The sequence below is a fragment of the Eriocheir sinensis genome, unplaced genomic scaffold (genome assembly GCF_024679095.1).
Source record: "Eriocheir sinensis breed Jianghai 21 unplaced genomic scaffold, ASM2467909v1 Scaffold51, whole genome shotgun sequence".
NCBI lineage: Eukaryota > Metazoa > Arthropoda > Malacostraca > Decapoda > Varunidae > Eriocheir > Eriocheir sinensis.
The window spans coordinates 142,314-155,901 of NW_026111843.1; the positions used below are offsets into that span (position 1 = coordinate 142,314).

Below are 13,588 nucleotides of genomic sequence, written 5' to 3' on the forward strand. Positions count from 1 at the left end.
TTATAATGAGTGTTTCTTTAGGTTCATGGTACAGAAGAAGGGTCAAACTACCACCAGGGCCATAAAACTACTCCTGGAAATGCTAAAAACTCCGATGAAACCCTTGTGAAATATGTCAGCTTGGACGCTTCCGCTTCTCACATCAACTATTTCCAAAGGCCAAAAAGATCAGTCGGGTTCTAAAGAGTATTTTTTTCAGGTTCAGGGTACAGAAGAAGGGTCAAACTACCACCAGGGCCATAAAACAACTCATGAAAATGCTCAAAACTCCTACGAAAACCTTGTCAGCTATGTGAGCTTGGGCGCAGGAATGTTTGAAGAATATGACACTCAAGAGCCCCTCCGTGCACTGTAGCTATGCGGGTGTAGACGGCCGAGGAAGGAGGGGAAAGGAGGCGCCGTGGTATGCATTAAAGAATTACCAAGTTGGAGTGCTTCGAGGCGGCTGGGGGGAAAGTTAGCGTCAGTATGCACGGCGTGAAGGGTCGGGAGTGTACACGTCAAGGGAGGGAAGATGTTTGTGATGTATTGAGTGGTGGTGGTTGTAGTGTGTGTGTGTGTGTGTGTGTGTGTGTGTGTGTGTGTGTGTGTGTGTGTGTGTGTGTGTGTAAAGTAAAGTAAAGTAAATGTATTGCCTTTACACATGACCCAAATAAATAACAATAATGAACAATATTTACAAGGGCTGTCCAGCAGCAGCTCTTATACAGACGAGTTTGTAATAGAAATGTTTAACAGGCAGCACAGGCAAAACTAATATAATACAAATATAGTAGATTAACAAAGTAGATATTACTTAGGTACACTAGTTATCCCTACACATACACATGTACATAAATACAGACTTTGTATACAAAAATACGGACATATGAATACGTATGCACATACGCATACACATATACTTACATAATACATAGATTCAAATACGCAAAATTATTCCCCAAGAACAGCATGTGTGTGTGTGTGTGTGTGTGTGTGTGTGTGTGTGAGAGAGAGAGAGAGAGAGAGAGAGAGAGAGAGAGAGAGAGAGAGAGAGAGAGAGAGAGAGAGAGAGAGAGAGAGAGAGAGAGAGAGAGAGAGAGAGAGAGAGAGAGAGAGAGAGAGAGAGAGAGAGAGAGAGAGAGAAATGTTAAATCACACAATAAATATAGAATGGTTCTCTCTGTGGACTACTCCTGAGAAAATATAAAAAAATTACAATCCAGTTCCTGCAAAGTGAATGAGTTTTTAATATTAACTCTTGCCCGCTCAGCTAAACCCGGATCTGCCTCGCCCTGAACCACGACTTATTGCTACATATCAACGCATCAACACGGTAAAAGAAAATCCTAGTTTGTCCTCTTCACAAACGAAATCAGGAAATCAAACTAAGTATTTTAATTCAATCAAGCTCCACCCCGGATTCAATCGCCAAGCGCAGTATTATTTGGAAAAGTGCGCTTGAAGGTTGCCAATAGATCCGCGTCTCTATAACTCGTCGAAATCATGTGATTCGATGCCAATGCGAGTATAATGCAGCAAACACTCGAGCCAGGCATCCCCAAGCATGGAATAAACACACGATTCATGGGGTGTTATGGACGTGTCGGAATAATGCAGGGCTGTGGAGTCGGAGTCACCGGAGTCGCCTACTTTTGTCTGTAGTCGGAGTGGGTAAAAATATTTCCGACTCCGATTCCGTTACGATACGTGTGATGCTGTGGCTGAATGTGGTGTGGCGTGTGGTGGTGTGTGGCTGGGTGTGGTGGTGTGGCGTGTGGTGGTGTGGTGTGGTGGTGTGGTGTGGTGGTGGGTGTGGGTGTGTTGGTGTGGCTTGTGGTGTTGTTGCGTGTGGTGGTGTGGCTGGGTGGTGGTGTGGCGTGTGGTGGTGTGGCTGGGTGTGGTGGTGTGGCTGGGTGTGGTGGTGTGGTTGTGTGGTGGTGTGGTTGTGTGGTGGTGGTGTGGTGGTGTGGTGGTGTGGTGGTGGTGGCTGGCGTGTGGTGGTGTGGCTGGGTGTGGTGGTGTGGCGTGTGGTGGTGTGGCTGGGTGGTGGTGTGGGGTGGTGTGGTGTTGTTGCGTGTGGTGGTGTGGCTGGGTGTGGTGGTGTGGCGTGTGTTGGTGGTGGGTGTGGGTGGTGGTGTGGTGGTGGTGGTGTGGGTGTGGTGTGGTGGTGGTGTGGGTGTGGTGGTGTGGCGTGTGGTGGTGTGGCTGGGTGGTGGTGTGGCTGGGTGTGGTGGTGTGGCGTGTGGTGGTGTGGCTGCGTGTGGTGGTGTGGCTGGGTGGTGTGGCGTGTGTAGGTGTGGCTGGGTGTGGTGGTGTGGCGGGGTGTGGTGGTGTGGCGTGTGGTGGTGTGGGTGGGTCTGGTGGTGGTGTGTGGTGGTGTGGTGGTGGTGTGTGGTGTGGTGGTGTGGCTGGGTGTGGTGGTGTGGCTGGGTGTGGTGGTGGCTGGGTGGTGGTGGTGGTGTGGCTGGTGTGTGGGTGGTGTGGTGGGTGTGGCTGGTGTGTGGTGGTGGCTGGGTGTGGTGGTGTGGCTGGTGTGGTGGGTGTCGTGTGGTGGTGTGGCTGGGTGTGGTGGTGTGGCTGGGTGTGGTGGTGTGGCTGAGTGTGGTGGTGTGGCGTGGTGGTGGTGTGGTGGTGTGGCTGGGTGGTGGTGTGTGTGGTGTGGCTGGTGTGTGGTGGGTGTGTGGTGGTGTGGTGGTGTGGCGTGTGGTGGTGTGGCTGGGTGTGGTGGTGTGGCTGGTGTGGTGGTGGTGTGGTGGTGTGTGGCTGGTGTGGTGGTGTGGCGTGTGGTGGTGTGGCTGGGTGGTGGTGTGGCGTGTGGTGGTGTGGCGTGTGGTGGTGTTGCTGGGTGTGGTGGTGTGGCTGGGTGTGGTGGTGGTGTGGTGGTGTGGCTGGTGTGTGTGGGTGTGGTGGTGTGGCTGGGTGTGGTGGTGGCGTGGTGGTGTGGTGGTGTGGCTGGGTGTGGTGTGTGTGGTGGTGTGGCTGGTGTGGTGGTGTGGCTGGTGGTGGTGGCGTGTGTGGTGTGGTGTGGTGGTGGCTGGGTGTGGTGGTGTGTGGTGGTGGTGTGGCTGGGTGTGGTGGTGTGGCTGTGGTGGTGGCTGGGTGTGGTGGTGTGGCTGGGTATGGTGGTGTGGTGTGTGGTGGTGTGGCTGGGTGTGGTGTTGTGGTGTGGTGTGGTGGTGTGGCTGGGTGGTGGTGTGGTGGTGTGGTGGTGTGGCTGGGTGTGGTGGTGTGGTGTGTGGTGGTGTGTGTGTGGTGGTGTGGTGTGTGTGTGGTGTGTGGTGGTGTGGCTGGGTGTGGTGGTGTGGCTGGGTGTGGTGGGGTGGGTGGTGTGGCGTGGTGGTGTGTGTGTGGTGTGGTGTGGTGGTGTGGCTGGGTGTGGTGGTGTGGCTGGTGTGGTGTGGTGTGGTGGTGTGGCTGGGTGTGATGGTGTGGCTGGTGTGGTGGTGTGGTGTGGTGGTGGCAGGTGTTGTGGTGTGGCTGGGTGTGGTGGTGTGGCGTGTGTTGGTGTGGCTGGGTGTGATGGTGTGGCTGGGTGTGGTGGTGTGGCGTGTGGTGGTGTGGCTGGGTGTGGTGGTGTGGCGTGTGGTGGTGTGGCGTCTGGTGGTGTGGCTGGGTGTAGAGGTGTGTTGTGTGGTGGTGTGGCGTGTGGTGGTGTGGCTGGGTGTAGTGGTGTGGCGTGTGGTGGTGTGGAGTGTGGTGGTGTGGCTGGGTTTGATTTGCTTACCGCTGTACTGCAGCAGAGGGGAAGGGGGAGACGGGTGGAAACGGAGTCTGAATCGCTACCTTAAAATTTCCTGGAGTCAGAGTCGGAGTCGGAATTCATTATACTCGCCTCCACAGCCCTGGAATAATGAATGATCGACCCCTGAAGGCAGAGCAAACCATCTCCTCCCTGCGAGTACGACTACCACGTCTGAACTTGCCGGCCATAATTCCCAAAACACCTTAAGTTTGAGAGAAAAGAAATATTAACACCCTTCTTTCCCAAACGTTAATTAAGCGACTTACCGAGACTGCTTGAGCGATGGAGGTTAAGTTTTAATCCAAGTATTGAATGGGATTATTCGCCGAGCAGACGCCTGGCCCTGCCCTCACCGCCGCGGCTGATGCTGAGAGAAATGCAAAATATATACAAGGTCTAAATATGGCTGTAATAACTCCAGGTTTCGCATTTCGAGGTCTCTCTCTCTCTCTCTCTCTCTCTCAAGGTCAACAAACAAGAATAAAATAAATAAAACTAAATTAAAATATAAAAATACGCTAATCCCTGCCCCTGCATTCCTTGATGTGAATATTTTATGACCTTTGATTAACTATTATATCGAGGTGGCGCTCTTTCGCTACCCTGATGTGGCTATATTATGACCTGAGACTACTATTATAACGAGGCGTCTCCCTCTCGCTACCCTGATGTGGCTATTTTATGACCTTAAACTACTATTACATCGAGGTATCTCTCTCTCACAGTCAATGACAGAATACACGCATTGAATACCAAAAATTACTTGAAATTGATCCGAGCGGGACATGGGAGTGACATTTTGGGACAGGTATGCGGTAAAAGGACGGGGAAACCTGAAGCTATTAAGGTATTACATGAAGACCTGTCGTTGTACATGTTATTTAATTATTGCACACCGCTCGATACAACTATGGATAGATGTGCTCCATGGGAGGAGAAAAACATAAATATTGTAATACTGGAGCTAAAGCAAAAGAAATGTATGTATATACTTGATTATTTAAAAACTAATTTCAACGAACTAATCGGAACACTACCAACGCGTGATGCTGTCCACATTTACTGTGACGGTTCCGTTAGTGCTGAGGGACGTAGGCTACACTTATTTCCAAGACTTTCCGGCACTAGATCATCGCAGTCAATGAACTAATTGTGAAAGATAAGGAATACAATCAACTATATTATCGAACACTCTAATAATCGTAAATACAAGTTCATTCCCTTGTGTAAACACAGCAAACGGACGCATTATTTCCAAAACTTTCCGGCACTAAATCATCGCAGTCACTGAACTAAATATGAAAAACAAGGAATATGATTAACCAAATAACGAACATTTACGGACGTACCATTTCCAAGACTTTCTGGCAGTACATCATCGCAGTCACTGAACTAAATATGAAAGATAAGGAACACAACCATATTATCAAACGTTCTAAAAATCATAAATACAAGTTCACTCCCTTCTGTAAATCCAGCAAACGGACGTATAATTATATCCAAGACTTTCCAGCCGCAGATCATCGCAGTCACTGAACTAATTGGCTGGCGGCGATCATTCAGCGGGACACAACAGCCTTACCTTGCCCCTCCCCGCCTCGCCCCAACCCGCCCCGCCCTGCCCCCCCACTCCGCCCCGCCCTCCTCCATTCCCTTCACTTCCGTCTGCTTTTAATCCTTTCCCATTCAGCCCGGCGACTTTTCCAATCTCGCCTCTACCTTATTCTCAGTCTGTCTCGGTTCTGTTTTCCATTCCGGGCTCGCTGTTCGTCTGCCTGGCCGGCCATCCATTGCCAGCTTCATACACCGGGACGTGGAGGGCCGTTCCTTCCCTTAATTTATCTCCGTGCGAAGGCCGTGCCCCCTCACACTCTTTTGGCCAGTTCGACGGTCCAACACAGTCATTGTTACCGAAACCAAACCATATTCCCCACAATGATCCGTTATTTCTACTCCATACCAGATACTAATAAAGAGATTTCCTAAGTAGTGTCCTAAAATCCCCTCCTCATTTTTATATCAACGCCAAACACTAAAGCTTCAAGGAATTTTCGTCGTATTGTGTGCTTGGTTGGGAAGCTTACGAACTTGCTGTATTGGGCTGTAAAACTGTCCCTTTGTCTCCAGTACGCTGTTCATTTCGGCCTCCAGTGAGTGCTTCCGTGGCTTCCGTGAGGCTTGCTATGACTCCTGATGCTCCTTCAAAGGCCCGGAATCCTGCAATACGTGTGTACAGAAAGGAGTTTCCACCTAATAAACTGAGTTGCTTTAAAACTGTATTCACCGTCTTCTAAGCCCCACGATCTCCGGTGTATGAGTACTTATATAATACGTCTTGCTTTTCACTTTCACTCTTTCCGGTACTCACTTTCAAAAGACTTACAAGAACAACATCAAATCAACATTGGAAATAGCTAAAGTCCGACCCACGCTGACAACATAAACCTAAGCGTGTTTGCAAGCTGAGTGCTGATTGGCTACTGCTATGGCTTCCAAGTTTTCTTTAACCTCTGTTTGTGTTTATCTCACGCAGGACTTTCTGCTAACCTGCACTGTGCTTACGAACACGCTTAGGTTTATGTTGTCAGCTTGGGTCAGACTTAAGTGAACAGACTATACCTCTACGGAAGCCTTACCGTATGTAGGTGTGTAAGCCCCGAGATGTTTGAGAATGCGGACCACACTCACAAACAAACCAGCCACCTCATTGTACCGCGTCACCAGGAGGCCAGCACGAAAGCAATAGTAACAACACACACTCTCACCACGCAGCAAACACACCACCGCCTCAAGCCACAAGCAGCACCAAAAGACCAACACACGCGGTTAAAGATTAAGGAGTTCAGCCAGCGAGAGGAAGGAAGGAAGGCACCAACCAGCTCGTAAGTCTTCGCAGGAATTCACTCAATTTCTTCCTGGAGACATCTGGAGAGCCGTCAGGGGCCGCTCGTCGCCTCCGCTGGACAGGTGCCGGGCCCAGCAGGCGGATACAAGGGCGGGCCAGGCGGCGGGAGTCTCCAGAAAAGGGTGCACGAAACGGGGCGCTGAAATCCACTCCCGGCGGCCGAGACTTGAAGGGTGGAAGAGGCGAGGAGGAAAGGAGGAGAGGAGGAGAGGGTCGAGGGAGGGCAAGATGTGGACGGGAGGAAAAGCACTAATGTAGACCCCCGCCACAATCAGGGGTGGATCAAATACAATTGTATTTGTATTTCAATTGTATTTAAATACAATTTTAATGTATTTGTATTTGTATTTTGACATCCAGAGAAAAAAGTATTTTGTATTTGTATTTGTATTTTGGCACCCAGAAAAAAAGTATTTTGTATTTGTATTTGTATTTTGACATCCAGAAAAAAAGTATTTTGTATTTGTATTTTGGCACCCAGAAAAAAAGTATTTTGTATTTGTATTTGTATTTTGGCACCCAGAAAAAAAGTATTTTGTATTTGTATTTATATTTCGAGTCAAAGCCATTTGAGGAGGATAAATACTGTTAAGGAAATAGAAAAAGAAATAATGTTAAGCCGCGTTAAGGCGGAGGAGGAAACAGATGAAGGTTGAAGGCGAAGGAGGAAAGGATTAACGTCAGATCACGGGGAAAGCGGAGTAAGGAGAACATTAAGGTTGAAGGCGGAGGAGGAAAAAAATTAAGGGTGGGGAGTAAGGAGGAAATTAACCTCAGGTCACATGGAGGAGGAGTAGGAGAGGATTTAGGGAGTTACTGAGGGATGGGTGGCTCGGAAGAAGGATCCGCCCGCAAAAATGTGTGACGTCACGGAAATGGGAGGCGTAGGGGATGAGATGTGAGTGAAGACGACGAGAGAGACAGTAAACCGATCTACTGCTTTAACTTGGCAAATGCACTACAGTCACCTATCAAAAAGAGGTTGCATCCATTTCTTGAGAGGACTGATGTCATTGCCGCAGCTGTCATGGGCCCCAGGTTTAAGCTGGCATGGATGCCATGTAAGAAAATGCAAAAGGAAAAGGTTTCCAAGATTGTGGACCTAATTATTTCCGAGTCAACTCAGTCGACCTTGAAGAAGAAAACATTTCAAGAGAGTGAGCCTTTCGTCTTTTCGGCTGGCATGAGTGCAACACGACCTCGTCTTTTTGCCTACATGCCTCCAGCTGGGCAAATGATGGCAAGTGCATCAACAAATGACACTACAGTGGTGAAGGCAGAACTTGAAACGTACCTAGAAGAAGGTGTTTTGCCTTTTGATGTCAATCCACTGAGGTACTGGCGTGATGCAAAAAGCTTCAAAAATTTGAAGCACTTTGCCAAGAATATTCTAGGGTGCTGTGCAACAACATGGACGCCCCGGGAAGCATGTCACATCCACGAACATAAAAAAAAGTCCCCGCAGAGAAATTAAACAGCTGTCGTGATGATAACAGAAAAAGAGCAAAGGGCGGGAGGCGAGGGGGATGAAAGGGATGGAGGGAGATGAAGGGGAGGGAGAATGGAAAGGAAAGGGGGCTGATGAAGAAGTTTGAAAGAAATATATGTATAGAGAGCAAGGATGAAAGAAAGGGAGAAATAGAATGAAATAAAGAAGAGAAAAATAGAGGAACAGACGACTAAAGAGAAGTGGCAGCCCAATACAAATCTTAGGAAACTTTAGTGGGCCGTCCTCGTGAGTCAACACGCTCACTGGTGTTCTCCCTCAGCAGGTGTGTGAATGCAATGGACCTGAAAGACGTTAATTGGTGAACCAATTCTTACTATGTAAAATCAATCAATCAGTCAATCAGAGAAAGAAAATATAATTGAAAAGAAAAATTGGAAGTAAGAAAGAAAAGGGAAAAGGATGCTGCGCCGGAAGGCGCGGCGAGGATTCCTTATGATGCTTGTGCGCGTCCCCGAGGCCCATCGGTCCTTCATCCAAGAACCGATAAACGCGGTGACCGGCGCCTTCACGGCATTTATGATTAATTTTATAATCCAGTCTGGTAGTTTTAAGAAGCGAGTTCTTGCATCCGCCCTATTCGAATCGGCGGGGCGGTGGAGCGCCAGCGAGCCCAAGGTCTCCCAGGCGAGCATGGCAGGACTGAAGGGCTCCCGGTAGGGCGCCTCGGCGTCCATCGGGACCCCGACGGAGGTGCCGGAGATCTTTCGGCTACAACGCCGGGCAGGTGGGGCTCGTTAGCCGTGGTAGGCAATTCACCTAGGAGAGCAAACTCCGAACAATAAACCCGGGCAGGTTGGGCTCGTGAGCCGTCATAGGTAATACACCTAGGAGAGCAAACTCCGAACAATAAACCCGGGCAGGTGAGGTTCGTTAGCCATGGTAGGCAATTCACCTAGGAGAGCAAACTCCGAACAATAAACCCGGGCAGGTGGGGCTCGTTAGCCGTGGTAGGCAATTCACCTAGGAGAGCAAACTCCGAACAATAAACCCGGGCAGGTGGAGGTCGTTAGCGAAAGCAGTTCATCTAGGAGAGCAAACTCCGATTACAAAACCGGGCAGGTGGAGGTCGTTAGCGTGAGCAGTTCACCTAGGAGAGCAAACTCCGATTACAAACCCGGGCAGGTGGAGGTCGTTAGCGAAAGCAATTCATCTAGGAGAGCAAACTCCGATTGCAAACCCGGGCAGGTGGAGGTCGTTAGCGAAAGCAATTCACCTAGGAGAGCAAACTCCGATTACAAACCCGGGCAGGTGAGGTTCGTTAGTCGTGGTAGGCAATTCACCTAGGAGAGCAACCTGAACAATACACCCGGGCAGGTTGGGCTCGTGAGCCGTCATAGGTAATACACCTAGGAGAGCAAACTCCGAACAATAAACCCGGGCAGGTTGGGCTCGTGAGCCGTCATAGGTAATACACCTAGGAGAGCAAACTCCGAACAATAAACCCGGGCAGGTGGAGCTCGTCAGCCGTGGTAGGCAGTCTGCCTAGGAGAGCAAACTCCGAACAATAAACCCGGGCTTGTGGTGCTCGTTAGATGTCGTAGACAATCCACGTGATGGGAACACCAAAGAAAAGGAAAATAAAAAGGAACACCAGAAAAAGGAAAATATAGTAACAAAACATCAAGAAAATAAAATAAAAAACACAAATCATCCACCTTCAGGCCCTAACATCTTCAAAATTATGGGTGAGTCTTTTCTGGGGAGAAAGAGGCTCATCCAGACCAAAGAACATCAAAAAGGGATGATATAGAAAGGAACACCAAAAAAATGGGAAAAAGAGAAAAAAACATCGCAAGAGAAAATTAACAACAATAACAGAACAACGTCAAGAAAAGTAACATACAAAGAAACATCATCCACCATTCGGCCCCAAACTAACATCACCAAAATTATGGGTGGGTCTCTTCTGGGAGGAAAGCGGCTCACCCAGACCAACGAAGAACATCAACAAGAGGATGATATGAAATAAAAGAACATTAAAAAACACGAAGAAAAGAAATAAGAAGAAAAGAACAGAAAAAACATCGGAAAAGAAAACAAGAAGAAAACACATCAAGAGAAGAAAAATATAAGAAACATCATCCACCTTTCGGCCCCTAACTAACATCACCAAAATTATGGGTGGGTCTCTTCTGGGAGGAAAGCGGCTCACCCAGACCAACGAACATCAACAAGAGGATGATATGAAATAAAAGAACATCAAGAAAGAAAAACAACAGCAAGAAAACAAAGAAAAAGATAAAGAAAAGAAAAGGAAAAAGAAACAAAAAAGAAAAAGAAAAACACCAAAAAAAAAAAAAAATCCAAATAAATAAATAAATAAACAAATACAGAATACAGTAAAATTAACGAACTAACTAATTCAAACTGTCTAACTATTAAACTACCTATCTAACTACCTATCTAACTAAGGGTACTATACAAGGGTACTATTGGACTACCTATTAACTAACTAGCTATCAAATCATCTAACGATCGAACATGTATTTGTCTGACTCTCTATCTATTTATCTGCATGGCTATCTATCATTATGTTTATCTATCCATCGTTTTTTTCTTTTTGCAGTTAAGGAAGCAGCTCAAGGGCAAAAGTAGATAAATAAATAAAAAATCCGCATAAATAAAAATAAGTTCTATCTCTATATCCTTTATTTGTTTATTTGTTTATCTTATTTGTTCATCTTATTTATTTGTTTACTTATCTAGTCCGTCATCAGTCATGGTCAGTTCCACCTACACGTTTTCCTGCCACAATTTTTTTTTTCATTGTGTAGTCCTTAGTTCCGGTCCGACCTTGAGCTGGAAGGGAAGGACGGGGGCAGGGAGGCAAGAAGAGGGAGGGAGGGAGGGGGGAGGCAGGACAGAGTAATAGGAAGAATTTGGATTATAATGGTTCCCCCCTCCCCCTCTGCAGCCAAAAAATAAAACGAAGAAAAGCGTCTACTAAAAAAAATAAAAAAATAAATGGTAGCTAACAATGATAAAGAGTTTGCTAAAAAAAAATGGAAATCGATGAGGTAAGGACTTGACAGTTTTTTTTTTTTTCAACACAGAAGACAGAAAGCTCAAGGGCCAAAATAAGAGGATACAGAAAAAAAAAGATCGCTACGTCGCTGCTCCCCAATCTTTATCCTTTTGATTATCTGTGTCTTGAATGCGGCAGAGTAAGAGACTTTGTATAACTACTGATATTTGTACTCTTCCGGGTATACCCCATTCACGGTGCTCTCTCTCTCTCTCTCTCTCTCTTATGATGTCAAGGCTTCTGGAGGATGGACCTTCCAACTTTTCCTAATTTTCTTTCTTTTCTTTCTCTTTATTTCTATTTGCTTTTTTACACTCTTATCCTTCTCTTCCCCTTTCTTCTCCTTATCTTAATATTTTTCTTCACATCATTTTCTTACTCTATTCCTTTTCCTCAATTTTCTCCTGCTTATCTTTTTTTTTTGCTCTCTTTCTATCATTTTTTACCTTGATCCCTTTTCCTCCTTTTCTTAATCTCCTTTGGTCTTCCCGTTTAATTTAAGGCTGTCGTACCATCTCCAAGACGTCGCTATATATCCGTCATAACACTACATCCACCACGACAGAGAACGATGGAACACACTACTCACTCAGCTGTTGCTCAGTGTTCCATCAAAGTGAAAAACAGGTACATGAATTAATGAACTTATGACAACACAGCATCAGGCAATTAGTCAGCCAACACTGTAGTCAACACGGCATTCTGTGGTAATTATAGAGACCAGCGTTCGTACAGTTCACACATGTACATCCTTTCACAAGCAAAATCGTGAACTGTCAACAAAATACGTCCTGGGCCATATTCTCAAACCTTTCGGCGGCCCAGCACACATACTTGACAAAGCTTTCATAGGAGTTTTGGGTATTTCCAGGGATAGTTTAATGGCCCTGGTGGTAGTTTGACCCTTTTTCTGTACCATGAACCTAAAAAACACTCATGAGAACCCACTTAATCTCCTTTTTGACCTTTGAAAGTAGTTGGTGTGCGGGGTGGAAGCGTCTGAGAATACAGCTCCTGCAGTCTCCTCGGTGGCGGGAACAGACGGGGACACTTGAGCCGAGCGTGGCGGGAATATGGTCAAAACGAGTGCCTTCCCTCCTCCTCCGTTTAATGTTTCGGGTTTAACCTTTTCTTCTCCTACTTGTCCTCCTCATTCCGCACCCAGCCCTCCCCTCCTCCTTCTCATTTCCCACCTCCTCCTCCTCCTCGTGTTTGTCCTGAGCCAGCGCTATACAAAACACTGCACCCAGTATTTCCACACATATCAGCGCCTCAGTTCCCCTGTTTGAAAAGCCTCACGTAGTAGAAGTTGCTGGGATAAAGATCGGTGCGATTTTCATTTAGTTAATCATCTTTTTCACACTGTCTACTGGTGAAGGAAGGTTGTTGCAGTGGCGGATAACAATTCGAAAAAGAACTCCCGCCGATGTCTGTATTCATGGACTGTTTCGTGATGCTGGGGATAGTTTTACGCGGCTTATGGATCTTAAAACGGAAAAAAACACCCATGAAAACCCGGTCAGTCTTCTCTGTGGCCTTGGGAAGTAGTCGAAAAGGGAGACGGATACGCTTCAGAATACGGACCTGTTGGCGGCAGTGAGTGTTCTAAGCGCTAATTGGTTCACGGATAGAGAGGCTGGTATTACAAGACACTTTCGCTTCTCACATCAGTTATTTCTAAAGGTCAAAGAGGGGATCAATCGGGTTCTAATGAGTGTTTCTTTAGGCTCATGCTACAGAGGAAGGGTCAAACTACTACCAGGGTCATGAAACTACCTCTGGAAATGCCCACAACACCTACGAAAGCCTTGTCAAATATGTGAACTTGGGCGACGAAATGTTTTAAAATACGACCAGAAAGTCAATATCCGTCAGGGTTACTTTATTCACAAAAACATACACAGGTCATGGGCACAAACGAGACACCTAGGAAACATGTTTGTGTGTATATGCGTGTGTGTGAATGTTGTACTGTGTAGGCAGCATTTATGTGTTGGTGTGTGTAGTAAACCTACGCGTCGCTATAGACCAGGACTCGTACCCTCAAACGCTTCGGGCTTTTGTCACTACTATTTTTCAAGGCCCCAGAGAAGACAAAACAGGTTCTCATAAGTGTTTTCCCCATTCATGGCACAAACCTTGGAAATCTACAACCAAGGAATTGAAACCACCCATAAAAATTCCTACAACCTCTACAAGAGCCCTTTTAACTAGATGTACTAAGGTGTCGAAACGCCCAGTGTTCGTAGTTTAATTTTCATGCACACCCTTTCAAAAGCAATCTCGCAAACTCTAAGTAATATTTACCTTCACTAACGCCAAACTGCTCCAGGATCTTATAAGTTGAATCATCATTTACCTGAAAAGAGAGAAAAAAACACGATGAGCTTCATTACCAGACAAAAAAAGACCTATAATACCTTA

At 46.7% G+C, this 13,588-nt stretch overlaps 1 long non-coding RNA gene across 1 annotated transcript; it reads right to left on the reverse strand.

The window, feature by feature from the left end:
* Positions 1 to 8,747: 8,747 nt before the first annotated feature.
* Positions 8,748 to 10,435, reverse strand: LOC126992855 (uncharacterized). Its single transcript, XR_007747137.1, has 3 exons — positions 9,486 to 10,435; positions 9,032 to 9,289; positions 8,748 to 8,895 (listed from the first exon to the last, which is right to left on the reverse strand). It is a non-coding gene; the product is annotated as an uncharacterized LOC126992855 (long non-coding RNA).
* Positions 10,436 to 13,588: the final 3,153 nt, after the last annotated feature.